Source organism: Palaemon carinicauda, chromosome 19, assembly GCF_036898095.1.
Source record: "Palaemon carinicauda isolate YSFRI2023 chromosome 19, ASM3689809v2, whole genome shotgun sequence".
NCBI classification, from domain to species: domain Eukaryota; kingdom Metazoa; phylum Arthropoda; class Malacostraca; order Decapoda; family Palaemonidae; genus Palaemon; species Palaemon carinicauda.
In genome coordinates, this window is record NC_090743.1 from 84,860,838 (window position 1) to 84,887,709 (window position 26,872).

At 39.9% G+C, this 26,872-nt stretch overlaps 1 long non-coding RNA gene across 1 annotated transcript; it reads left to right on the top strand.

Annotated features, from left to right (window-relative positions):
• Positions 1-374: 374 nt before the first annotated feature.
• Positions 375-10,575, top strand: LOC137658282 (uncharacterized). Its single transcript, XR_011047308.1, has 3 exons — positions 375-514; positions 3,755-3,842; positions 9,620-10,575. It is a non-coding gene; the product is annotated as an uncharacterized lncRNA (long non-coding RNA).
• The last annotated feature ends 16,297 nt before the right edge of the window (positions 10,576-26,872 follow it).

Below are 26,872 nucleotides of genomic sequence, written 5' to 3' on the forward strand. Positions count from 1 at the left end.
GCCATTGCTCCAGAAATGTATATTCTATTTTGATCCTTACTATATTAAACCATAGGAGTAAAATTGCTTGCAACGCCTGAAATGTCAACCGATCTCCTGACATATTTTTTTTTTGGATTTATGTGCAATTAAGAGCTAACTTCTTTAGAATTACCATCTTCAATTGTTTTATAATCTCGCAGACCAACTTTGGGAATTAAGACGAATTTACTATAAACTTTAGATTTCGCCTTTTTAGGGAAGAATCTGGAAAATCTACAGATCTCATACTGATTACTCAATTTGTCGTTACAGTAGTCTAAGGTAAGCGTTCTTTTAAGAATTGAGGGTCCTTTCACATCAGTATGTATACCTTGATTCGCACATTCTCCTACCGTTAGCATGACACCGAAGGTACGCTCTATCTCTGTCCTTGAGACCTGACAGAGACGCTTGGGTTGTCCACTCTTACTCTCACTCGCCCCATTTGCTGCAATTCCTTCGCCCAGTCTAGGCTAGCCCATCATATTGTCCGGTAAGGCACAAAATACATATGTCTAGTAGGGACCCTGCTATGGGTTAATATAACACTGCTTAGATGAAGCTAGGAATCTACTCTTTGTTCATCATTTTATCGTTAATGTAGAGTAAGATCCGTCATGGTGAGGGACAAAAGTGATAGACGTTGGAACTTGGGGAAAAGGAAACACGGTTTCATCTATTGCATTTATAAATAATTAAAAACCACAGGCCAAAGCAAGCAACACAGGAAGGGATCATTCATATGAAAATTGTCAAAAGAGCATTAAAACATTAAATTAAATTGCACATTTGTTGCAAAGAAATGAGCTTTAAATGTATTTGATTCGCTGCAACTTAAGGTTATAACTTAACATATAGGCCTAGCATACATTATTTATCTGGGATTTACTTTATCTGTATGATTCTGTTGTTTCTATTAGATTATAATGATAACAGATGTACTCTCATCCTTAAGTTCAATGTACGAATTTCTGAATCTGGGGACGAACCCGCTACTTCAGACGCTTATTCGATAATTTACACACGATTACGCTACCGTGTCAGACTTCGGTACTCCTAAGTGCTTCGATAATGCATATTTGACAATAACCATGGAATATGCTGTGTGATATACTAAATACACAAGAATGTATACGATAAACAAATCTTGTGGGTTCTGTAGGGCACAGGACTCCCTTGTGTGATAGCTGATAGGACCAGGAAAACGGCCTCAAGTTAAAGTAAAAGTGAAAAGTAGCTCATAGTGTACTAACATGGGAATGGTTGATGACACGTACTAGCGAATAATGGTAGAAAAATAACATTCAGTTGCAAATTTATTGCGCACTGCAGAGCGTGATTAGTATATTCACTTATTATTCATGAGTGGATAAGAAGTATTAAAGAGCTGGGATTGCCTAGGAGAGCACCAGGAAGCATTTGGTTGGTTTTCGATATCGAACACGGGCTCTGTAAACGATGGCAGCGCCAGCCCTAAACATAATGTAAATTATGTATTGTTTGGAGTTAGAGAGATTATTCGTTTCTTTGCTTACATGCAATGCTGGTAATGCGGCACGGGATGTTTTCCGTACTTCGCGCTTGGTTATAGGCCTAATACCGTACCGTACCATCAATTATTTTTCCGTACCGTAACGTACCCTAATTCTGTACTTTTGTCGTACTATATGCTAACTCAATCTTAATAGTTAAAATTCCCTCTTTATGAAAATTTCCATGTTAACTGGAGAGAATTAGCAAGGAAACGTTACATGTGCATGTGTCTATATTCAGTTTTAATAATCATTAAAGTGATAAAAGTAATGTTAATGATGATCATAGTATTAACAATAACTACAATGATATCAATACTTTTGATAGAATTAGTAAAAGCTACTTGTAATGTCTAATTACAATATAACTACTACTGCTACTGCTGCTGCTGCTAATACCACTGCTATCACTACTAGTGTTAATAATAAATACATATATTTGCTACATAAGTAATTATCAACAGTGATATACAAATAGGAGTGAAAGATTTACCAATCAGACTAAGTAACAGCCTAACTGAATGTCACATCACAAATGGCCAATAAAAAGTGTAGTGTTCTGTTTGCAAGTATTAATTTTTCTTACGCCTCAATAAGTAACTGTTGTTTATCATTAATGCCAATAAGGGTCTATAGGTGACTATTTAGGACACAAAATTCTATATACACACACACACATATATATATATATATATATATATCCGTTTCTGAGTGGGGATACCTTAACGTGGTGAAAACGTTTTTGTATCACCATGATCAGAAAAGCTGTATTAGTCATGGCCACCCATACTAAGTTGGTTTGCTGTGAGCTATCTAACAAAAGTCTCCCACCATTACCAATCCACAGTAGGCCAACGTGGTAATGAAAGATGGCCAAACCTAGGATATGCCTGAGGCCTTTGACAACTTGTACCTACTTTTTGCAAAATTACATTAAAAACTTACCCTTGGTTACATAGATCTTGATACACGACCCCGAACATTCAATTTCCTTAATAGATCCATCGCCTTCTGACAATTAGCACTGGAGGTGTGACGGGCCGAGAGAAGGTTGTGACTCAAAGACAGGTTGAAAGCAACTGAGTGAGTTTATTATAGAACACTCTCCTTTATATACAAAAGCTCAAAGCAACAAGAAATTTCATGTTCAAAAACAGATACTGTTACAGAGGAGAAAAACAGACATGTTTATTGAGGTTCTTTTTTGTGCGAGGGAAGAGCGAAGATACAAGCATAATATATACACAAAATGAACTATGTACAATCGTGTTACACACGGTTGGTACAGAGGTCCAGATCCTGAAATATAAAAATCGTCAAGGTTTTTGCCACTAACATTTGCACCATGTAATAGGTATGGTTTTATTTTCATTTTATTCTCTAATATATATATATATATATATATACTCGTACTATATATATATATATGTATATATATATATATATATATATACACATTTATATGTATATGTATATATACACACATTTGTATATATATATATATATATATATTTATATATATATATATATATGTATATATATACACATTTATATATATATATATAAATATATACATTCATATATATATATATATATGTATGTATGTATATGTATATATATATAAATATATATTCATATATATATATATATATATATATGTATATATGTATATGTATATATATATATATATATATTTATATATGTATATATATATATATATATTTTGTGTGTGTGTGTGTGTGTGTCTATTTCGAATTCCAAGTAAGTAAGGTGCATGTTCAATTTACCAATATTATTCCTGTACGTTATATCATACGAATCAAAACTCGATAAAATATAGTCTACTTTCAGTGATAAAAATAAAAAAAGACGTTAAATTTTAGAAAGAAATGCGTTAAAAACTATCATCATTGAATTTCACTCTCGTGTATCAGATTGTAAGTTACTCTTTCAGTTCTTAATAAATTCCTCGTTCATTTCAATACAATTGCTCGTCGAGTTTTTAATTTCTAAAAAATTTCTCATTAAGATTTTTAAGAAATTAATTCTCCGTTTCTAACTAACGCTTCATTGAGTTTTTAATGAATTCCTCGTACAATTTCCCAAACAATATCTTTCTATTTTTAATGAATCATCACCCACAACTAACAAGTTCCTTTACAAATTTCTTATGAATGCCTCATTCAATTCGCCCATTTCAGGCCCTGTCGAATTCATCAACCACAATGAGATTCCTTCAAGTAAGCCTCGTGGTTCTGCTGTTTCTCGTATGCCTGGAGGCTGTTGCTGGTAAGACAATGCTCTTCATTACAGTTCCAATAAAGTGTATTACATGCATTACTTATGACTCCATATGTCATATATTGTTGTATCCATAGATATCATACCATAGATGTGACATGAACCGAGCCCTCATGTATGTAGACGACAGCCATCTTGCAACGGGAACTTATCAAGGTCACTCGCTACAAATTCAGTTCCCATCATTGTTTATTGTTAGTTTGCTGCAGTTTTGTGCTGCCTTTGGCTGCACCAACAAACGGAGGGTGTAGTCAAAGCAACTAGTGATATATTAAAGAGTAAACACAGGGAAACAAATTCACACAAACTATATATATATATATATATATATACACACACATATATATATATATATGTATATGAATATATATATGTATGTATATATATATATAAATATATATATATATATATATATATATATGTGTGTGTGTGTGTGTGTGTGTGTAGTGTGTGTGTTGGTATATATGTCTATATATGTATATATAAAACATATATGTGTGTATATATTTAATGATATCTGTACAGTATATATATATATATATATATATGTATATATATATATGCATATATATATATATATATACACATATATATGATATATATATATATATATATACATATATATGATATATATGTATATATATACATATATATGATATATATGTATATATATACATATATATGATATATATATATGTATATATATATATATATATATGTATATATATACATACATATAGACATATATATATATGCATATATATATTTATATATATATATATATATATATATGTATATATATATATATATATATATATATATTTACACACGTGCATATGGTATATATATGAATGTAGATGTCATGAGATCCAGGTAATAAAAGATTGTGGCAGGCATAACAACTTCTATTTGTGTACCATCTACCGGAATCCTGACATGGATGATTCTATCTTCGATTGTCCTCTTACCATTATGGCTAAGATGCAAGATGATAGAAAGGCTTCTTTGGCTTTGTTGGAGATTTCAATGCTCACCTTAGGGAGTGGTTAAGTTCTATCTCTCCTACCGATCGCTATGGCTTCAGAGCTTTAGAATTTGCCTCTGAATCAGGCTGTGAGCAAACTATATGTGAAGCTACTCACAGGTCTGGTAACTGCTTGAACCTCGTATACACTGACTCCCCTGGCGTTATAACAAGAAACGTTGGTTTTTCAGTTGGGACATTTGATCATGCCTGGATTTCATTAGCAGTGAAGACTGAGCAGCCTGTCCCTAATGTATCTTACTCATGTAAGATTTATATGAAATTCCAAGCAGACTGGAATGGGATTTTGCATGATCTTTTGGTATTGAATTGGTCACAATTGTATAGTAGTGTTGATTCTGTAGTTCCTTCGAATCTAGTCACCATGATTGATAGGCATACAGTATCCCTTCTCGTGTACTAAGGTACCGAGTGAAGGACAAACCATGGTTCAATGATGATTGTAGATGTGCTTATTTGGAGAAGCAGGAGGCTTATCATCTTTGGAAGGGTAACAGATCAGATTTGACCAGGAATAACTATACTCAGCTTAGAGTTTTTGCTCCTCAGAGAGTTTATGCTTCAACTGAAAAAGAATACAATTTAATCATAAATGAAACTCTTTCTGGTACAATCCAGGAGCATAAGTGGTGGACTACCCTTAAATCTGCACTCTTTGGTGTAGATGCAACAGTTTCCCCTTTACTTAAACCAGATGGCCCTGTCACCCGCTCTCCAAAGGAAAAGGCAACCCTTTTGGCAGGTGTTTGACAGCAAGCAGAGTAATGAGAAACTCGAACTTCCGCCTTCCTGTTTTCCTGAGGCTAAACTAACTAGTTTAGCTTTTCAATCTCATGAAATTAAAGCTCTGTTGATAGACCTTGATACTTATGGAGATGAAGACCCAAATGGTATTATTCCTTTTGTTTTTTATAAAGACGGCAGATTACTTAGCTCCAAAGTTATGTGTTATTTTGCGCAAGTTACCAAGAAAAGGAGCTCTTAGTACTTGTTGGAGAATTGGCAATGTTACTTCACTACGTAAATGTGTTTGTGATAGCTCAAATCTAACTGATTACTGCCCAATTTCCATAACTCCCATATTATCTAAATTTTTTGAATATTTTTTGCCAAAACGTCTCAATAGGTTTGCTGAAGGTAATCATCTGTTCCCTAGCTTGCAATTTGGTTTTCGTAAAGGCCCTTGAGCAGGTGAAACCCTTCTTAGAATCTCCAATGCTGTACAGAAATCCTTTGATTGTGGTCAGGAAGTTGGTATGATTGGCCTTGATTTTAGTGCTGCCTTTGACCGTGTTAATCATGATGCCCTTGTTTTTAAACTCAAACAGTTGGGAGTGGGTGGGTCGTTTCTTAGCATCATTATTGAATTTTTAAGTAAGAGATCACAAAGAGTTGTTGTTGATGGGCACTATAGTGAATATAGGAATGTGATAACTGGTATTCCTCAGGGTAGTGTTCTTGGCCCTTTACTTTTCATACTATTTACACATGACATGTGGTTTGTTCTAGAAAACAAGCTTGTTGCATATGCAGATGATGCTACTTTCTTTGCATCACTTCCATCTCCTTGGTGCTTATGGAGGTGTAGACCCAAATGATATTTTTTCTTTGTTTTTTATAAAGACGGCAGATTTCTTAGCTCCAAAGTTATCTGTTATTTTGCGCAAGTTAGCAAGAAAAGGAGCTTTTAGCTCTTGTTGGAGATTTGGTAATGTTACTCCTCTATGTAAATGTGTTTGTGGAGCTCAATTCTAATTGATTACCGCCCAATTTCCATAACTCCCATATTATCTAAAGTTTTTGAACGTCTTTTGGCAAAACGTCTCGATAGGTTTGCTGAAGGTAATCATCTGTTCCCTAGCTTGCAATTTGGTTTCTGTAAAGGCCCTCGAGCATGTAATATCCTTTTTACAATCTCCAATGCTGTACAGAAAGTTGGAAATCCCTTGATTGTGGTCAGAAAGTTAGTATGATTGGCCTTGATTTTAGGGCTGTCTTTGACTGTGTTAATCATGAGGTCCTTGTTTTTAAACTTAAAACAGTTGGGAGTGGGTGGGTCGTTTCTTAGCATCATTATTGATTTTTTTTAAGTAATATATCGCAGAGTTGTTGTTGATGGTCACCATAGTGAGTATAGGAATGTGATATCTGATGTTCCTCAGAGCAGTGTTCTTGGACCTTTATTTATCATGCTATTTACACATGACATGTGGTCTGTTCTAGAAAACAAGATTGTTGCATATGCAGATGATGCTACTTTCTTTGCATCAGTTCCATCTCCTGAATATAGATCTGGTGTTGCTGAATCCCTTAATAGAGATCTAGCTAAAAATAGTGCATGGTGCAAATTATTGGGTATGAAGTCGAATCCTAACAAAACTCAAAGTATGACTGTAAGTAGGTCAAGGACGGTGGCTCCTCAACATCCGGATCTCAGCATTGATAATGTTTCTTTAACTTGATATGACTCTTTTAAAATTTTAGGTGTGATTACTAACTACACTTTGGTGTAATTAGTTGTATAACTACATACTTTATTTATGCGTAACAATTTATTTATTATAATTGTACCTTTTACTCAAACTGTTGAGTACTGTAATTATTACTGTTTACCTATTACTGAAATCTACAATGTATATTTAGTTTCTGTTAAGCTGCCATACAGTTAAGTTTAGATAATATATGTAGTAACGAATTCTGTGTTCTCTCTTGCCCTGCCATGAAACAGAAATACAACAATCGACAGCAAATTTACTTTTGAGAAACACATTAGGTCTGTGTCTTTTTCAATTGCAAAAAAAAAAAAAAAATGGGCTTATTAAGAAAGTCTTTCAAGATTTTTGGTGATCAATCTATTCTGAAGAAGTGTTTTAATTCTTTCATTTTACCTCGTTTCGAGTATTGTTCTCCTATCTGGTCTTCGGCTGCTGATTCTCATCTTAATTTGTTGGACAGAAACTTACGGTCTATTAATTTTCTTATTCCTGATCTAGATATTAATCTATGGCACCATCGTTGAATTACTTTGATATGCATGTTGCATAAGATTTTTTATAATTGTGACCATCATTCACATTCAGATTTTCCCGGACAGTTCCATCCTGTTCGTAATACTATATATGCAGTTAATTCTATTAGTCTGGTGGTTTTCCATCATGAGGTTTAATACTACACAGTACTCAAGAAATTTTATTCCAACTGTGACCAAGTTGTGGAATGATCTTCCTAATCGGGTAGTTGAATCAGTAGAACTTCAAAAGTTCAAAGTTGCAGCAAATATTTTTATGTTGAACAGGCTTACATAAGTCCTTTTGATAGTTTATATATAAAATATCTGTTTTAATGTTGCTATTGTTTCCTCTTAATCTTTCATTACTTCTTATATCGTTTATTTATTTCCTTATTTCCTTTCCTCACTGGGCTATTTTTCCCCGTTGGAGTCCTTGGGCTTATAGCATCTTGCTTTTCCAACTAGGGCTGTAATTTACCCAATAATAATAATAATAATAATAATAATAATAATATCATACATATATTTAGGTAGCATGTATGGTTATATATGCATCTATATAACCTTCTCTCTGGTTATGGTTCACTTTCCCTTTGCCTACACATACACCTAATAGTCTGACATATTCTTTACAGATTCTCCTCTGTCTTCATACATTTGACAACACTGAGATTGCTAAACAATTATTCTTCACCCAAGGGTTTAACTTCTACACTGTAATTGTTCAGTGGCTACTTTCCTCTTGGTAAGGGTAGAAGAGACTCTTTAGCCATGGTAAGCAGTTCTTCTAGGAGAAGGACACACCAAAATCAAACCATTATTCTCTAGTCTTGGGTAGTGCCATAGCCTCAATACCATGGTCTTCCACTATCTTGGGTTAGAGTTTACTTGCTTGAGGGTGCACTCGGACACACTATTCTATCTAATTTCTCTTCCGCTTGTTTTGTTGAAGTTTTTATAGTTTACATAGGAAATGTTTATCATAATGTTGTTACTTTTCTTAAAATATTTTATTTTTCCTTGTCTCCTTTCTTCACTGGGCTATTTTCCCTGTTTGGGCACCTGGGCTTATAGCATCTTGCCTTTCCAATTAGGGTTGTAACCTAGCAAGTAATAATAATAATAATAATAATAATAATAATAATAATAATAATAATAATAATGATGATTATGATAATAAATATATAAATATAAATGTGACCTATATATGCACCAATAAATAATAATATTTAAATGTACATTTATTCAGTGTATCATATCAAAATAGAACCTGGGTAAATCTCGAAGCGGTATGCATGTATTTTACGATAAACTGCTTCCAACATTTATTTAAATTGATTACCATGCAAGCAACTGCTCATCTGTCCAATTATAAGATGTGGGCGTTTTTTTACGCATGAGTTACCTTGGCCGATATGGATCTTACGGCACATATGGTAGATATCTATGAGTGCATCTTATAACGTCATAAGCGAGTGATTGTACTACTAGGCAAATTCTGCAGATAATACTCCCTACTCTAGACTTTGTTACAAGGCACGGTGTAGTAAGCCTGTAGCCTATACTCTACTCTGTCTAGACCTTTTGTCTAGGTATACTGTACATGTGACGTGCAACTAGGGTGATCAGCAGTATGCACCATTTGTGCTTTATTAGTGTTATTACAGTAAAGGAACTCCTTATTTTCAATTCTTCTTATCTTAATTACAGGAAGTGCCATACCCTCTCGTTCCAAACGACAACATGTCGTTGCTCCTCAGGCAGCCTTTGGAATAGATGAACACTTTTGCAACAAGGATTGTCAGGTAAGAGAGTATGAGTCCGGTCCTTGCACTGCCGATTATGAGTGTTGCCAGGATAACTTTAAAACAGAAGAATTCGTGTCGTGCTTAAATGGCTGGTCCAGCAAGAAAAAGTAACAAACAGAAAAATAAACAGCTATCATTAATGGCTCTTTGTTGGCGCTTGGTGTTTTTAAGGGATGTGTGTACGTTGCTATTTTTTTTATTGGGGTGCCCGCCGATAGAGTAACAAATTGCTTTCCAATTTAATAAATCAATGGACCTTTTATGGGTGGTTTGCAATGTTAAGGCTTGCCAACCTCCTTATGACATGCCACAAAATAGATGGAAAACCTCACACATAGTTAACCTTGTATTATCCATAGTATTTTCACCTATAACCTAATTCTTATATTACGCACTTGTGGAATTAAACATCAAAAGTACATTTGAAGTCATATTCTTGGTCTATAACATAAATTCTATGAAAATGCTAATCGCTCTGTAAAATGTATTTTGGACCTTTACGGACGAATAGATAAAGATGAGCAGATGATTAATATAAGTAAATTAATAATATTCCCATTTTAAAAGATATCTTTTTGTAGGTCACTTATTTATTACAAACAATTTTGAACCTACATGTCGTTTTATCTATACGAGTTATTTCGGTGTAGGGTATCCCCCCTACACTACCACGATAGCTCTACTTTTAAATCTTAATGTCAATCAAATTTTTGAATTCGGAGAATTTTTGTCGTCAAGTGTAACATTTAAAATTGGTTAAAATCTTCTTAAGCAAAGGAATTTAGTCTTAAGTTGTATTAAACTGTAACATTATCTTCATACATTGTAATCTATTGCATTTAGAACTGAACAAAGCTAATGTACTAGATAAAGTTTCTTGTGTATTATTTACCTTACCTATGTGAGCTAATACAAGTATACAAGTTATTTCATTCATCACAGTAAATAGATGGACATTCACCTTGCAAAGTGAATTTTAAAAGTAAGAAATAACTTTATACAAGCACCTTTGTAACTTGAGACGTAATATCCCTTAACGAGAGAATGCCTTGGCGTTGTCACTCGCCTTCAACATGGAGTATAGGCTACAGTAGGTTCCTCGTTGAAGGGAAATTGTTCTCCCAGTTTGCATCTAAATCTCTCTTTAATCTGTTTCTTACTTTATATCATACACACACCAAGTTGGGCTACAGTTTTTTAGCATTTAGCAAATTAATTTTCTCGCTTTGCTTATGGCAATTTCATGAATAACATTTTCAAAATTCATTGCCATCAGCGTTTCAGACTCAATGCTGAGGAGTGCCAAATTTGAAAGTCTCTCCTGGCCCATAGTATTTCTCAGGTATGTCTTAATGAGCTTCAATTTGCAGTCATCTGAGCGTGGATAAACAGAAAATGTAAAAGAAAACGAAGATATTTAGAGGCAAACATTTTTAAGTGCATGATTTTCATTGTCAGGATGATTAATTCTATTGCAAAAAGAAAAAAAGTCGGGGAATATTTTTGTTTTTGTTGATTTTAATAGCTTAATTGCAAAAATCATAATTTGCAGTAAAAAAAATGTCAATGCTTTTATCCTTTACCCGCTAATTATTATTATTTCAATCTTGTGGGGCCGCAAGTCTAAGCTATTTTTGCCTTTGCCTCCCTCCCCCCCAATGCCCCTCCCCATGTGAGGGTGGTGGTTTATGGATACAACTACATTTCAGTTAATTTCCCGTTCTCATGTGTATACAAATCCAAGTACAGTAGAACCTCACACTAACGGACTAATACGGGTGAAGGTGTGATGGGTACCGCTGATAGTCCGTTGTATCGCAAAAAGTTTCCCTATGTAGAAAATCAAGCAAACTTAACGAATTTTGATCAAAGTGAAAAATCTATTTTTGGGTGAGAGGGCCATGTCGTCCTGATGGAAGGGTTCCTATATGTAGCCTTCTAAGGAATTTTTGCTACAGTGATACTCCCATAGAATTAAAACCAAAGATCTCCAGGATTCTAACTCCTGGCACGAGTATCCAATAAAGGATATCGTAAAATATCAGGGGACGTATTCTAGATAAGACACATGGCAATCTTCACCCCGAATAGATTTAACACTTTGATGTAAGGGGGAAGAGTGGCAAAAGGAAGGGATGCCGTTCTAGGTACCCGGTGGATCCCCTTCCCTACTACTACTGTGATGCTATTTCTATTCTTGCCGTTAAGCGGAAATTGCCACAGATAAAGTAATTTTGGGAGGGATCAGCAAAAAGGTGGGTTCCATCAGGACGACATGGCCCTCTCACCCAAAAATAGATTTTTCACTTTGATCAAAATCCGTCTTTTGGGCTCAGGCCTTGTCTTGCTGATGGAAGTATGCTAGAGAAATGTCTTGAAATTACTATTAGATGTGGGTTTGTGTATGTGCTGTTTACCTTGAATAGATTCTCCTTATCTGGTCTACTAGACCTATATGTGAAAATCCAGAGATCTCTCACGCCTACCAAACCTGGAGCCGGCTTAGTGCATCCTGCCCCTCAGCAGTGAAATGTTGATGTCGATAATAAGGATTCAAGGTTTGTATTTCCCATCGGAACAAAAAGGGTAGAGTTTGAAACGTACCCTATTAACTTACCTTAAGTATCTAAGGTCATGATTATTCCTTTAGAAAATAATATTGTGACTTCAAGAACCTAAACACCATAAGGGGTTTTAGTAAAACTCTAACATACTTTATTAGCTTAAAACTGAGGGAGCAGTAATAAGATGCAAATACGGTTAAGTATCTCAACCCTTTTACCCCCGGGGTATTTGGAAATTTCCAACCCTTAACCCCCAAGGGGTTATTTTTTTCCCAGCACATTTTGCAGTATATTTTCTTTAAATTGCTCTAACAGCCTTAAGTTTTGTCATAGAGAGGTCAGGTTGGTCTCATTCTCTTGGAAAATGTCTGAATTTTCTCAAAAAATTATCAAAAAATCTGAAAAAAAAAATTTTTATAGCATTTTTTTGCAAGGACGTACCGGTACGTCCATGGGGGTAAAGGGATGGCTTTTGTGAAACGTACCAGTACGTCCTTTGGGGGTAAAAGGTTAATTGCAACTAGATTATCAAAATATAGTTACAACAAAGTTTGTATCTGATCCAGCATACAACACATAAAACACGTACATATTTTCTCGTGTAGAAAAAAATACAAAAAATACATTATCAAAATAATGCCACTCAATGGAAGATGTGAAAACCTAATCTATCTGGCATAGTCAGATGTTCGGAAATGCATAAGACACCGTAACGCAATCGTTCACTCGGCACTGGTGTATTGATCAGGTATGCATCTACTCAGAACAGTGCGTCAACCATAGTTGTGATCTGCACAAGTGGGTATGTATACCCACGCACCCGAAGTACTGTAAAGTCCCAAAACAGTCCACTGTTCATTGCAACACTAGACGGCAGGTCTAATCACACTACTAGCCGCCACCACAAAATGTTTTATCTCTTGTACTTGCTTCGCGTAATGTTTGTAGAAGACCCTGGATGACTTCCACCCAGTGTACGAGCGGAGTCTCTCAAAGTCCATATACTGAAAGAAGTTCAGCGAAGAAGCAACTTTCCTCGGATAGTGACCAGCGGGTGTACTGTCAGGATCCGCCCTGTGAATAAAGTAGGTGAGCTTCGCTCTCAGTTGTTTTAAAGATAGGTTCAACCCTAAGGTTTCGCCTCTGAAGAGCTGTCCTCTTTTGAAGTTTAAAGTTCTTCGAAGATAGACCTTAAGACACTCTACTGGGTACAGAGAGGTATCTTCCTTCAATGGGCAGATTCTCCAAGGACCCCACCATCTGGTGGGTAGCTCATTCTTAGCAAGAAAGGCAGGATCGGGAAACAAATTCAGTACTCCTGAGTCCAGGAACTGAATATGGCCTTCGTGTCTAGATAAGGCCACTATTTTACTAACTCTAGCCCCTGAGGCTAGTGCAAAAAGAAAGATAACTTTCTGTGTCAAATCCTTTAAAGTACAGTTCTCATTACCCAGGTTCGAAGCATAGCGCAAGACTTTGTCCAAAGACCACGTGATAGGCTTTGGTGGGGCTGCAGGCTTGAGTCTAGCACATGCTTTTGGAATCTTAAAGATTTCATCAGAGAGGTCCACCTCGAAAGCATACAAAAGTGGTCTAGCCAGGGCCGACTCACAAGAAGTAATTGTAGTAGAGCCCAGGCCTTACTCTTGGAGGTGTATGAAGAATGCAAGACAGAAATCTATCGATATCCCTGTCGGTTTCCTTGTTTCCACAAAGGAAACCCATTTCTTCCATGACGATTCATATTGTCTCCTAGTCGAACTTGACTTGTACTCCTCGATGAAGACAACTTTATCCTTCGAGATTCCAAACTTTTTGTTCGCAGCTAGGGCGAGAAAATCCTGAGATGTAGGTTGTTGGTTCTCGAGGATGAAGTGTAGACAGTCGATTTTTGGACCAGTTGAGGTAGTAGTGGATCCGGCAGAGGAAACAGCTTCAGTTTCAGCTCTAGGACTAGAGGAAACCAATTGCTTTTGGGCCACTTGGGGGCCACTACTGCTGCTGTTCCTCTGAAGGATCTTAGCTTGTCGAGGACTCTTAGCAGGAGATTGCTTGGTGGAAACAGGTAAATGCGATTCCACCTGTTCCAGTCGAGGGACATGGCATCCATCGCTTCTGCTTGAGGGTCCATATAAGGGGCTACGTAACGAGGTAGTTTCTTGATGTAGCTCGTTGCGAAGAGGTAGATCTGCAGTTACGGGACTTTTCCGAGATGAAGGAGAATGAGTCTGCGTCTAGGGACCATTATGTCTCTATGGGTTTTCGCCTGGATAGAGTGTCCGCCGTCACATTGCAGAACCCTTGTAGGTGAACTGCTGATAGGTGCCATCCCTTCTTCCTTGCCAGGTAGAAGATTGCTAACATCACATGGTTGATGTGGGGTGATCTCGAGCTTTGTCGATTTAGACACTATTACTATCACCTCGTTGTCCAGGACCAATTTGATGTGGATTGATCTGCGAAGGGATAGTTTCTTCAACGTCAGAAAAACTGCCAAAGCTTCCAAAATGTTGATATGAAAGGTTTTGAACTGGTGCGACCAATTCCTTTGCACTTTTTTGCCGTGAGAATGACCTCCCCTTCCTTCCAAGGAGGCATCCATCGCTTCTGCTTGAGGGTCCATATAAGGGGCTACGTAACGAGGTAGTTTCTTGATGTAGCTCGTTGCGAAGAGGTAGATCTGCAGTTACGGGACTTTTCCGAGATGAAGGAGAATGAGTCTGCGTCTAGGGACCATTATGTCTCTATGGGTTTTCGCCTGGATAGAGTGTCCGCTGTCACATTGCAGAACCCTTGTAGGTGAACTGCTGATAGGTGCCATCCCTTCTTCCTTGCCAGGTAGAAGATTGCTAACATCACATGGTTGATGTGGGGTGATCTCGAGCCTTGTCGATTTAGACACTATTACTATCACCTCGTTGTCCAGGACCAATTTGATGTGAATTGATCTGCGAAGGGATAGTTTCTTCAACGTCAGAAAAACTGCCAAAGCTTCCAAAATGTTGATATGAAAGGTTTTGAACTGGTGCGACCAATTCCTTTGCACTTTTTTGTCGTGAGAATGACCTCCCCTTCCTTCCAAGGAGGCATCCATGTGTACCACCACTGATGGTTGTGGTGGTTGCAGGGGAATTGTCCATGCTAGACTCTTGGCTGTTGACCACGGCTTTAACTGCATGCGCAACAAAGTCGGGGTTAACCTTAGTTGATCTATTCGTGCGTTTGATGCGTAGCCTATTTCCTCCAGTCTCCTGACGCATCTTTCAAATGTGCTTTTAGCACCAGGTCTGTCACTGCTGCAAACTGGAGAGAGCCCAATACTCTTTTCTGTTGGCGTCTTGAAATCCTCTTGTGACGGATTAGTCTCCTGACAGATCCCGCTATTTCTCTCCTCTTCTTGGATGGAATGGAGAGTTGGTGTGACTTTAAGCTTCATTGGATTCCTAGCCAGCGGAACTGTTGGGCTGGAGTGAGACGAGACTTCTTGCGATTGATCTTGTAGCCCAGGTGTTCCAGGAACTGGATCACCTTGTTGGCTGCTTACAGACAAGTAGTCTTGGATGCTGCCCATACCAGCCAATCGTCTAGATATGCTACCACTTGAACTCTTTCGGAGCGCAGCTGTTAGATGATTGTGTCTGCCAGCTTCGTGAATATCATTGGGGCTGTGTTCAGTCTGAAGGGCATTGCTCTGAAGACAAACTTCTTCTGTAGTTTGAATCCTAGGTAGAAGGAGAAAGGGCGACTCACTGGAAGATGCCAGTAAGCATCTGCTAGGTCTATTGAGACCATGTACGCCCCTTTTCGCAGAAGGGTCCTTATGTGTTGCAAAGTAAGCATCCGGAACTTGTTGTTCTCGATGAACTTGTTGAGTGGAGACAAGTCTAGAATGACTCTGAGTTTGTCTGAGTCTTTCTTGGGAACACAAAACAGCCTTCCCTAGAACTTGATGGACTTCGCTTTCCTTATTTCCTTCTTGTTCAAGAGGTCTGAGCTATATTCTTCTAAGAAGAGGGTGGAGTGTTGGAAGAATTCTGGAAAACGGGGTGGAGTTATGCTCCATTTCCACCGGAGTCTATTCGCGATTAGGCTGTGTGCCTAAGGATCGAAGGTCCAGCAATCCCGAAAGTGATGCAGTCTGCCCCCTATCTGGAACTCCTCATTGCTTGGGGGGTCCTGCGGATTTGTTTCCGTGACCACGTCCTCCTTGGCCCTGAGAGGAGTTACCTCCGGGAGAACTTCTCTTAGGGCTTTTTCCTTTCTGACTGGGGTGAAAGGAAGTCGACTGCCTCTCAAAGTTAGAGTTGAAAACGGGTGACTGGGCTACCAGTTGTTGAGGGACCATCTGGAAGGTGGTCTGAGGCATCGTGATCATAGTCACGGCAGGAAATTGTGCAGGTCTGCGTGGTCTCCTTGCCTTTTTATTCTTGGGGTGGGGACCTCCGTCCGAGGAAGATTTCCTCTTTGAGTTCATGCCCCACTTTTGGAGAAGGTTCCTGTTCTCCATTTCTGCTCTGGCAATGATCTCTTGGACCAGTTCCTGTGGGAAAAGGTTTTTACCCCAGATGCTCGAGGTAATCAGCTTCCTTGGTTCGTGTCTGATGGTTGCTGAGGCCAAAACGAACTCTCTACAGGCTCTCCTCGCTCTGAGGAAAGCATATAAGTCTTACACAAGGGTACCCATGTGAGACTTAGCCGGGAAGATGAACATTTCTGGAGCGTTAGGTTGACTTGCACTCATTTCCAGACAGTTCTAATGAGAAAGGGAGTCTGCAAGTCTCTCCTTCGACTCCTGTTCCCTCCTCAGAAGATGGTCTGGCAACTTCGGAAGGTTCTCATTGAACTGTTGGCCTACTATCTCTGGATCCAACTTGGAGACGGAGAATGTTAGGTGGACATCCTTTCACTTCTCCTCGCAGGTAGGCAGTGCTAGAGAGAATGGTTTCCATTCCTCTAGGGTTGGGCAGGGTTTGCCCTCATCGGCTCACTTGATGTCAAAGTCTAGTGCTTTCTCTGAAAAGGGGAAAGAGATGGAGGAAGGGGCAAGAAAGGTGGGATGTTTCTTGCTCAGTGCTGAGACTTTGGAGTTGGTGTACCTGGCTCCCTTCAAGGCTTTCAGTGAGGATGGCTTGTGCCTTGTCATGTTAAAAAACAATGACCTCTTTGGGAACCGTTTCCTCTCGGGCTGCATTTTCATCCCGCAGTCTCACATAGCACTCTGGGTAGGCCGAAAAGTTAGGCCAGAACTTAAGGTCTTCAATCAGCTTGGCCCCCAACTTCTCCGAGACGAATAGTTTCCCATTCATCATGGGCGTATGCTCCGCATACCTCCAGGGATTAGTTTCAGAGCAGTGAGGGAGATCCAACACTCTAAGGGTCTTCTTAGCGGTGCCTTTGGTGGATCCGGGGCGGTACATCCTCTCTTGCAACAGTATCTGCTGCTGCTTGAGCAATTTCCGCATCGTCTCTGGTTCCTTTTGAAACAATTCCATCATCCGTTGAATCGATGTTAGGATCTCTTCATTTTTGTTGACCTGTGCAACTGGTTGTGGAGTTGGGGCCGAGGATGTTAACAGCATAGGTTGGTATGCCATCACGGCGAACTGAGGGTCTTCAGTTGCCGTTGATACGGATCCTTCTTCCTCTGCTTGTGGAGGTTTCACGTTTTCTTCAGGGCCACCTTGCAGTAGGTCCTGTTCAGTGTCAGTGGACACTTCTGACATCCTCTCTTGGTTGATGTCCATGCCTTCCAGTGACTTGTTGATGTCCGAGTCGAGCTTCAGTTGTATGAAGGGGGGCAGGACCTGTTCCTGGGGCACCACAGCGTTCACCAGAGCCTTGGGGAACAATAGGCACCTTAGGGAGTCATTGGGTAAGTATGGTCCTGGAGAGTTCTTCTGGAACCCTCTTACCCATTTGCGAAGGGTCTCCCTCGCTGTATCCCTAGTCTTTATGTTAGAAAACGTGTACTACTGTATAGTTGTATATAGTAGTTCTGCCAGCGACATTGCCGGTGTTAGATTAGTACCTGGCGGTACTAACTGATAGAGAAAGAAAAAGCGTTAAGGAAGGAGAGGTTATTATCATTATGAAAAAACATAACAGTTGGAAGTGTAGGAGGACTATCAGACTGCCTACTGTCTCCTTGCCAGAATGAAAGTTCCAATGGAAGGGGAAAGAATCTGTCATATTCTGGCTTCCACCCATCCACAAAAGGCCTGTCGCCGGCTATGACTTCGGTGGCAATAAATGTGGATGGCAACTCAAGGGAGAGCTGAGGACTTCCCAAAGTATGTTAGGTTTCCCACCGGCAGCCATCAGGAGCCATCTTAATCTTCCCCCCAATATTATTCACTTCCTGTGAAGTAAGGGAGTAAGGGGGAAGGTGGCAGAGATGTCTGAACTAACTGCTACCGGCAGGGTACCAGCTGGTAACGCAGTCACCCTAGCAAGCCGGGATGACTGTCAGAATACCTGTGAAAGAATTTTGTGACGGCTATGACGTCACTAAGGGACAGAAGGGGAAGGGTAGAGAGTCTTATAGTTCATCGATATCAGAGGTGGCAGCAGGTATGCCACCTTCCTCAAATAATAAAGTGAGGAAGCATGGCTTCCTGTGCTGACGACATCGTTGGCGGCAAGACAAGGGCACCCTGAGTTAGTCACTATCTAAATCAAAGCCAGAGGCAGCAAGAACTTTGTTCTACTCGACAGTGATGAAGAGAGACAGTAGTTGCTGCCTATAACGGCAGCAACACTCGGGGAAGGAGGAAGGGTTTAGCCTCTTCTCTCTGAGAGAGAATAAATATCGTAACTTATCTATAGATTCTAGAGAATGTAAATTCTCATATGAATCGAGAAGGAACGATATGGTGAGGCTAAACATGGGGAATTACTTTACTAACGTATATATGAGCAAGAGTAGCCTAGCTCTGGCAGGAGCCCCGGCCAAGATAGTTGGTACCACCGGGGTTCCCGCGGCATACGATAAGTAAAGCCACATAATAGGAAGAGGAAAAATATTCATGTATGCAAAATCACCACTTGTATAATTTGCCTAACTAGCTAATATTATAGCTTAATACCGTGAAATGTTGCCTTACTGACTAAATAAAATGCAATTGTAACGGGCGACTGCAGTCGTAAAATGGCTGCCTCCAGTCTCGGCTACGCTCACCCAAACACACTTAAATTATTGAAATTTAACTGTGAAAAGGGAGACTAAAATTATACATAGGAAAGAATTAATACTCAACTTTCCAGAAGATGAAGATGCTGGAGATTGCATGAAGAATATTCCAAAAACTTGTGAACAAAACACCAGGTTAACGGGGAGCACAACACGCTTAGAGAGCTACAAGAAAAGGAATGGCGTTGCGGTAGTAGTATGGAAGGAGATCCACCGGGTACCTAGAACGGCACCCACTTCTTTTGCAACTCTTCCCCCTTACATCAAAGAGTTAAATCGATTCGGGGTGAGGACTGCTATGTGTCGTATTTAGAATACGTCCCCTGATATTATGCGATATCTTTACTGGATACTTGCGCCAGGAGTTAGAATCCTGGAGACCTTCAGTTTAATTCTCTGGGAGTATCACTGTAGCAAATATCCCTTAGAAGGCTACCTAAAGGAACCTTCCATCAGGACGACATGGCCCGAGCCCAAAAATACCAAATTTTATAGGCTATAGACCTACCATATATGGCAAACATGTGGATAATATCAAAACGAGCAGCTGAGCTTATCACACTTGTTTTTCACCTTAGGATGACATAATTAAGGAATTAAATAACACTCACAAAATGAAGTAAATATAGGCTACTTAGGCTAAAATGCAAAATAAAACTCAAGAAAATAGATTACTTCAATCATGGGCCATATCAAAACAAACTGAATACAGTGCCAGATGACAATAGTGAGTAATCTGGAAACTACTGCTACTGCCTTAATTACATGTTTATTTAAGTCAAAGAATATCATAAAATAATGTATACAAGACTACTTTATGTGTAAATGAATAAGAAAATAAATATGAATATTGCATATATCCGACCATAAAATGACCTATTGAATGAAAAATGTAAGAAATGAAGACCATTTCTAATTTATCTCTTTTGTGTAGTGTAAAAAGACTGCTAAATCATAAAATGGATTTTGAGCAAAGCGAAAAATCCATTTTTGGGTTAGATAGCCATGTCGTCCTGATGGAAGGTTCCTTCAGTAGCTTCCTAGGGCATATTTAACTACAGTGGATATTCCCAGAGAATTAAACTAAAGGTCTCCAGAATTCTAACTTCTGGCACGAATATCCTTAAATTTGCCTTTTAGGATATCGCATAATAACAGGGGACGTATTCTTGATACGCCACATAGCTATATGCACCCCACATAGCGTTTACGCTTCGAGGGAGGAGAAGTGGCAAGATAAGGGAGGAGCCGTTACAAAGTTCTCCTCCGTTACTGTTATGAGTACTCGGATGACGTCATATCCTTCGCCATCTTGGATGACGTCGTATCCACCCGCCATCTTCATTCCTTTTAGCGTTCAGCCAGTGCCCCCAGATACAGTAAGATTGGGAGGGAGCCTGCCAAGGCCTTTTATAGAAAGGAGGGTGGGTCCATCAGGACGACATGGCTATGTCACCCAAAAATAGATCAGTTTTTTGGGCTCAGGCCATGTCGTCCTGATGGAAGTTTACCAGAGCATTAATGTATCGTAGATTTCCCAGTTGTGCCTTCAACTTCCAGACAATATTTCCTTGGTCTTTAGAACCTAAGAGACCCATGACAACACCGTTATAGTCATATCCGCTTAACATACACTATGTTAGTGCTTCCTGTCCCCTACAGGGAAGAGTCAAACTAGACTCGGGAAAAAGTCTTGAAGTTGCATGTTATACTGAAGCAACCCAGCGGTCAAAAGAGACATGCAGGTCTCAGTGCATGTCGGTAGCCCGAGTTTGTATCAAGTGTCGGAACAAGTTGCATCTCGCCGGAAAGGTTTGCATCAGCGAAGGAACAAAGGTAGCATTATTGTTCAATACATCATGCAGAAAAAGGGTAGAAAATACTCTCGCATAGGCTTTATTATAATGTTTAGGGCGAAATAAGACACACGAAACCATTAGACATTTATTTAAGATCAATAAATAAGGATAAGCATACATGTATTACAATGGAAAATTACAATTGAGAATCAATTAAATAACATAGGCATAGTGACATAAACAGAAATATTTGTGATACCTGAAAAGGAAAAACTTGCCACCGCACACTTCAATTTCCGTTTGGAATTGTAATGTCTTTCTGTGAATGTCTCAATATACACTCGTGTAATAAACACGGGACACTAGTGTTCAGTCTATGTTGTATCACCATAGTATATTAGAACAGTCCGTATTGTCCTCTCGATGACAAATCACTACTATGTTGTGCACTAGGGCCAATATATACACCATTAGAATTCTAAGTCCCATAAAAACCTAGCCACCAATGGGTGCCGGTCCCAAGCCCGGATAAATAGGGAGGGTTGGTGTCAGGAAGGGCATCCGGCCGTAAAAACCCGTGCCAAAACCTTAAATGGAATGAGCCGAAATAGGGAAAGAGGTAATACTAGGGCGTACTCCGTAAACGACGCACAGAGACATCGCCCTAACTCTGTGATAAGGCGAGGGCTACTGCATCAGAAGCGGGAGCAGCTAAAGAAGCAAGCTCACTTTGGACTCAGATTATGTCAGCTTAATGGTGGGTCCATGACTGGGAGAGATAGAGAAGTGGCTGACTTGATGAGGGAAAAGAGAGTAGATGCTATGTGTGTGCAGGAAACACGATGGAAGGGAAATAAAGCTAAAGAGTTGGGTGATGGATATAAGCTATATTATAGCGGAGCAAATAAACAAGGTAGAAATGGAGTTGGCATAGTATTGTCTGGTGAGCTGAAAAATGCGGTGATAGAGGTGCATAGAAAGAATGACCGTATCATCAGATTGAAGATGTGTTGTGGAGGAGAGATTCTGAATATCATAAGTGCATATGCACATCAAGTTGGTTGCACAGAAGAGGAGAAGGGAAATTTTGGAGAGATATGGACGGAGTAATGCAAGAACTGGAAGAACAGGAGAGGTTCATAGTGGGGGCAGATTTGAATGGCCATGTTGGAAGTGAGAATGAGGCAATTGGTCGGGTACATGGGGGCCATGGAATTGGGGAGAAAAACCCAGAAGGTGAGAGTGTAGCAGACTTTGCTGTGTCATTTGACATGGCAATAGTAAACACATTCTTTAAGAAGAAAAGGGAACACCTACTAACTTATAGGAGTGAGGGAAGATGCTCCCAGATAGACTACTTCCTGTATAAAAGGATAAAGCTGATGGATGTCAAGAACTGCAAGGTTATCCCAGGTGACCATGTAGCCGCCCAACACAGACTGCTATGTATGGACTTAGGCCTAAAAAGGGAAAGAAAAGCTAGAGCTAAAGGGATAAGGAAAATTAAAAGGTACAAACTAGTAAGGGAAGGAGATAAGATGAGAGGGTTTAAGAGGAAGGTTTTGGAGGATATTGATATAGGAATTGAAGATGTTTAAGAATGCTGGACACAAAATGCAGCAGTAATGAGTAGGCATGGAAAGGAGCTGCAAGGAGAGACATCTGGTATCATATGGGAAGAAAAGCAGAGTTGGTGGTGGAGTGAAGAAATTGAGAAAGCTGTAAAAGATAAGGAGGCAAAGAAGAGATGGGAAGAGTCACAGTCAGGGGAAGACAGAGAGAGGTTCAGAGAGAAAAACAAGTTGGTGAAGAAGGTAGTAGCCCAAGCTAAAGCAAGGGCATATGATGATGTGTATAATGAGCTGGGGACAAAGGAAGGATTAAACAAGATGATCAAGCTATCAAAGATTAGAAATAAGAGCACCAAAGATATTACACACATCAAACAAATAAAAGATCAAGATGTTGCAGTACTTAGAAAGGAGGAAGACATTGTAAAGAGATGGAAAGAATATTTTGAACAGCTGTTAAATGAAGAAAATGATAGATTATTAAGAGAGGATGGACAGGTGAACTTTGGCATGGTAATAAGTTTCTCTAGGCAAGAGGTAATGAATGAACTGAGGAAGATGAAGAATGGGAAGGCAACTGGACCAGACATGATTCCTGTGGAGGCATGGAAAGCATTAGGAGATGAAGGAGTGGATATACTGTACGATCTCATGATAAAGATTTTTGAGCAGGAAAAGATACCAAATGAGTGGCGTGGGAGTATATTGATACCAATCTTCAAAGGGAAAGGTGATGTCCAAGAATGTGAGAATTACAGAGGTATTAAATTGATGTCCCACACTTTGAAGATACTGGAAAGGATGATAGATGCCAGACTAAGAGAAGAAGTAGAAATAGGTAAAGAGCAGATGGGATTCATGAAGGGGAGAGGAACAACAGATGGTGTATTTTGTCTGAGGCAACTAATGGAGAAATTCCGGGAAAAGCAGAGACCTGCATGTGGTATTCATTGACCTTGAAAAGGCTTATGACCGAGTCTCAAGACAAGAGGTATTGAGGAGTCTGAGGGAGAGGAGGGTGCCAGAGAAGTACGTTTGACTGATACAAGAGATGTACCGTAATATATTTACTAGAGTGAGGAGCAGTGCTGGGGAGATAGAGGGCTTTGAGGTGAGAGTAGGATTACACCAAGGGTCGGCTCTGAGCCCATTTATCTTTAACATAGTGATAGATGTTTTAATAGAAGAGGTAAGGGAGGCAGTACCATGGAACATATTGTATGCAGATGATATTGTTCTGTGTGCAGAGAGCAGGGAAGATCTGGAAATGAAATTGGAAAGATGGAGGCAAGTACTGGAGGACAGAGGAATGAGAATAAGCAGATCTAAGACAATATATGTGTACCACCAGTAAGGGGGATGATAGAGAAAGTATTCAGCTTAGGGGAGAACAGATAAAGAGCGTTGATAAGTTTAAGTATTTGGGATCCTTTGTTAACGCTGGAGGAGGTATGGAAGATGAAGTTAAACATCGGGTACAGGCAGGCTGGAACAACTGGAGAGCAGCCTCAGGAGTTCTTTGTGACAAAAGAATACCACTGAGATTAAAAGGAAAATTTCATAAGACAGTGGTAAGAACAGCAATGCTGTATGGAACGGAAACAGCAAGCATGAGGAAGACAGAGGAGAAGAAGATGGATGTGGCAGAAATGAGAATGCTTAGGTGGATGTCTGGGGTGACAAGAGAGGATCGGATAAAAAATGACTACGTAATGGGGTCGACAAAGGTGGTGGAAATATCAAAGAAAGTGCAGGAAGGGAGGCTGAGATGGTATGGACACCTGATGAGGAGAGATGAAGACCACGTTGGGAGACATACTATAGAGATGGAGGTTTAAGGAAGAAGAAGAATAGGGAGACCAAGAAAGAGATGGAGGGACTGTGTGAGAGGAGACTTACAGGAGAAGGGGATTGATGAGGCAGAAGCGCAGAATAGAAAAAGATGGAAACGGCTCATCCGCAACGGTGACCTCATATAAAAATGGGAACCAGCTGGGAAGAAGATAAAATTCACTGTTCCTCGCAGCACTAGGCGGCAGGTTTTAGTACACTACCTGCCGCCACCACGAATCTTTTAACTTCTTGTACTTGCTTCGCATAGTGTTTAAAGAACACCCTCGATGACTTCCATCCAGTAAATGAACGAAGACTCTCGAAGTCCATTAGTTGGAAAAAATTCAGGGAAGAGGCAACCATCCTAGGATCATGACCTGCGGGTGTACTGTCAGGATCCGCTCTGCGAATAAAGTAGGTGATCCTCGCCCTTAGTTGTTTAAGTGACAGGTTTGACCCCGATATTTCTCCTTTAAAGAGTTGTCCTCCCCCGAAGTCTGAAGTTCTGCGAAGATAGACCTTTAGACTCTCCACTGGACACAGAGAGACATCTTTCTTCAGAGGGCAGATTCTCCAGGGACCCTATCTTTTAGTGGGTAACTCGTTCTTGGTGAGAAACGTTGGGTCAGGAAAGAGGGTGAGCTCGCCCGTGTCAGCGAACTGGATGTGACCCTTTTCCCTAGATAATGCCACAATTTCACTAACTCTAGTCCCCGAGGCTAGAGAAAACAAGAAAATAACTTTCTGGGTCAAATCTTTCAGAGGGCAAGCCTCATTGTCCAAACCTGAGGCAAAATGTAGCACTTTATCAAGAGACCATGAAATGGGTCTCGGAGGGGCTGCGGGTCTAAGTCTGGCGCAAGCTTTCAGCACCTTATTAAAGATTTCATTAGACAAGTCTATTTGGAAGGCATACAGTAAGGGTCTTGTCAGGGCAGATTTACACGTAGAGATCGTGTTGGCTGCTAAACCTTGTTCATGAAGGTGAATAAAGAAAGACAAGTAAAAATCCATTGAGATTTCCTTCGGATTCTTTGCCTTGACAAAGGCTACCCATTTATTCCAAGATGACTCATATTGCCTTCTGGTAGATTTCGACTTATATTCCTCCAAGAAGTCTAGGCTTTCCTTCGAGATTCAAAATCTTTTCTTAACGGCAAGGGAGAGAAAATCATGAGATGAAGGGCTCTGGTTTTCTGTGATGAAGCGAAGACAGTCGACTTCTTAACTTGTTGAGACAGAACTGGGTACGGCAGTGAAATCATCTTCGGTTGTAATTCCAGAATAAGGGGAAACCAGTTACTCCGGGGTCACTTGGGAGCCACTAGGGCTGCCGTTCCTTGAAAGGATCTCATCTTGGTGAGGACCTTTAACAGAAGGTTGGGCGGAGGGAACAGGTAAATCCTGGTCCATCTGTTCCAGTCCAAGGACATGGCGTCCACTGCTTCCGCTCGAGGGTCCTCGTACGGGGCCACGTATCGAGGACGTTTCTTGTTATTGCTCGTTGCGAAGAGGTCGATCTGCAGTTGCGGGACTTGGTGTAAGATGAAGGAGAATGATTCTGCGTCTAGGGACCATTCTGACTCTATCGTAGCTATCCTGGATAGAGCTTCCGCTGTCACATTGCGGAACCCTTGAAGGTGAACTGCTGATAAGTGCCATCTCTTCTTCTCCGCTAGACGGAAGACGGCTAATATCACTTGGTTGAGTTGAGGCGATCGTGAGCCTTGATGATTCAGACATCTGACCACCACATCGCTGTCCAGAGTCAGTTGCACGTGGGCTGAGGGACGAGGAGGAGACAATTTCTTCAGTGTGAGGAAGACTGCCATGGCCTCCAAGATGTATATGTGAAACGTCTTGAACAGGGAGGACCAAGTTCCTTGAGTCTTGCGCTGATGGGAGTGACCCCCCCATCCTTTCAGCGATGCATCTGTATGGATGGTAACTGAGGGTGGAGGCAGTTGTAGAGGCATTGACCTCTTGAACTTGCTGGCCTCCGACCATGGCTTGAGAAGTGATCGAAGCCGAGACGGTAGTGGTCTTCTGAGATCTCTTTGAGCGTTTGATGCGCATCTTCTCCAGACTCCTGATGCATCTTTTAGCTGTGCTTTCAGCACTAGGTCTGTTACCGAAGCAAACTGGAGGGAGCCGAGCACCCGCTCCTGTTGTCGTCTTAAAATCCATTTGAATTTGAGG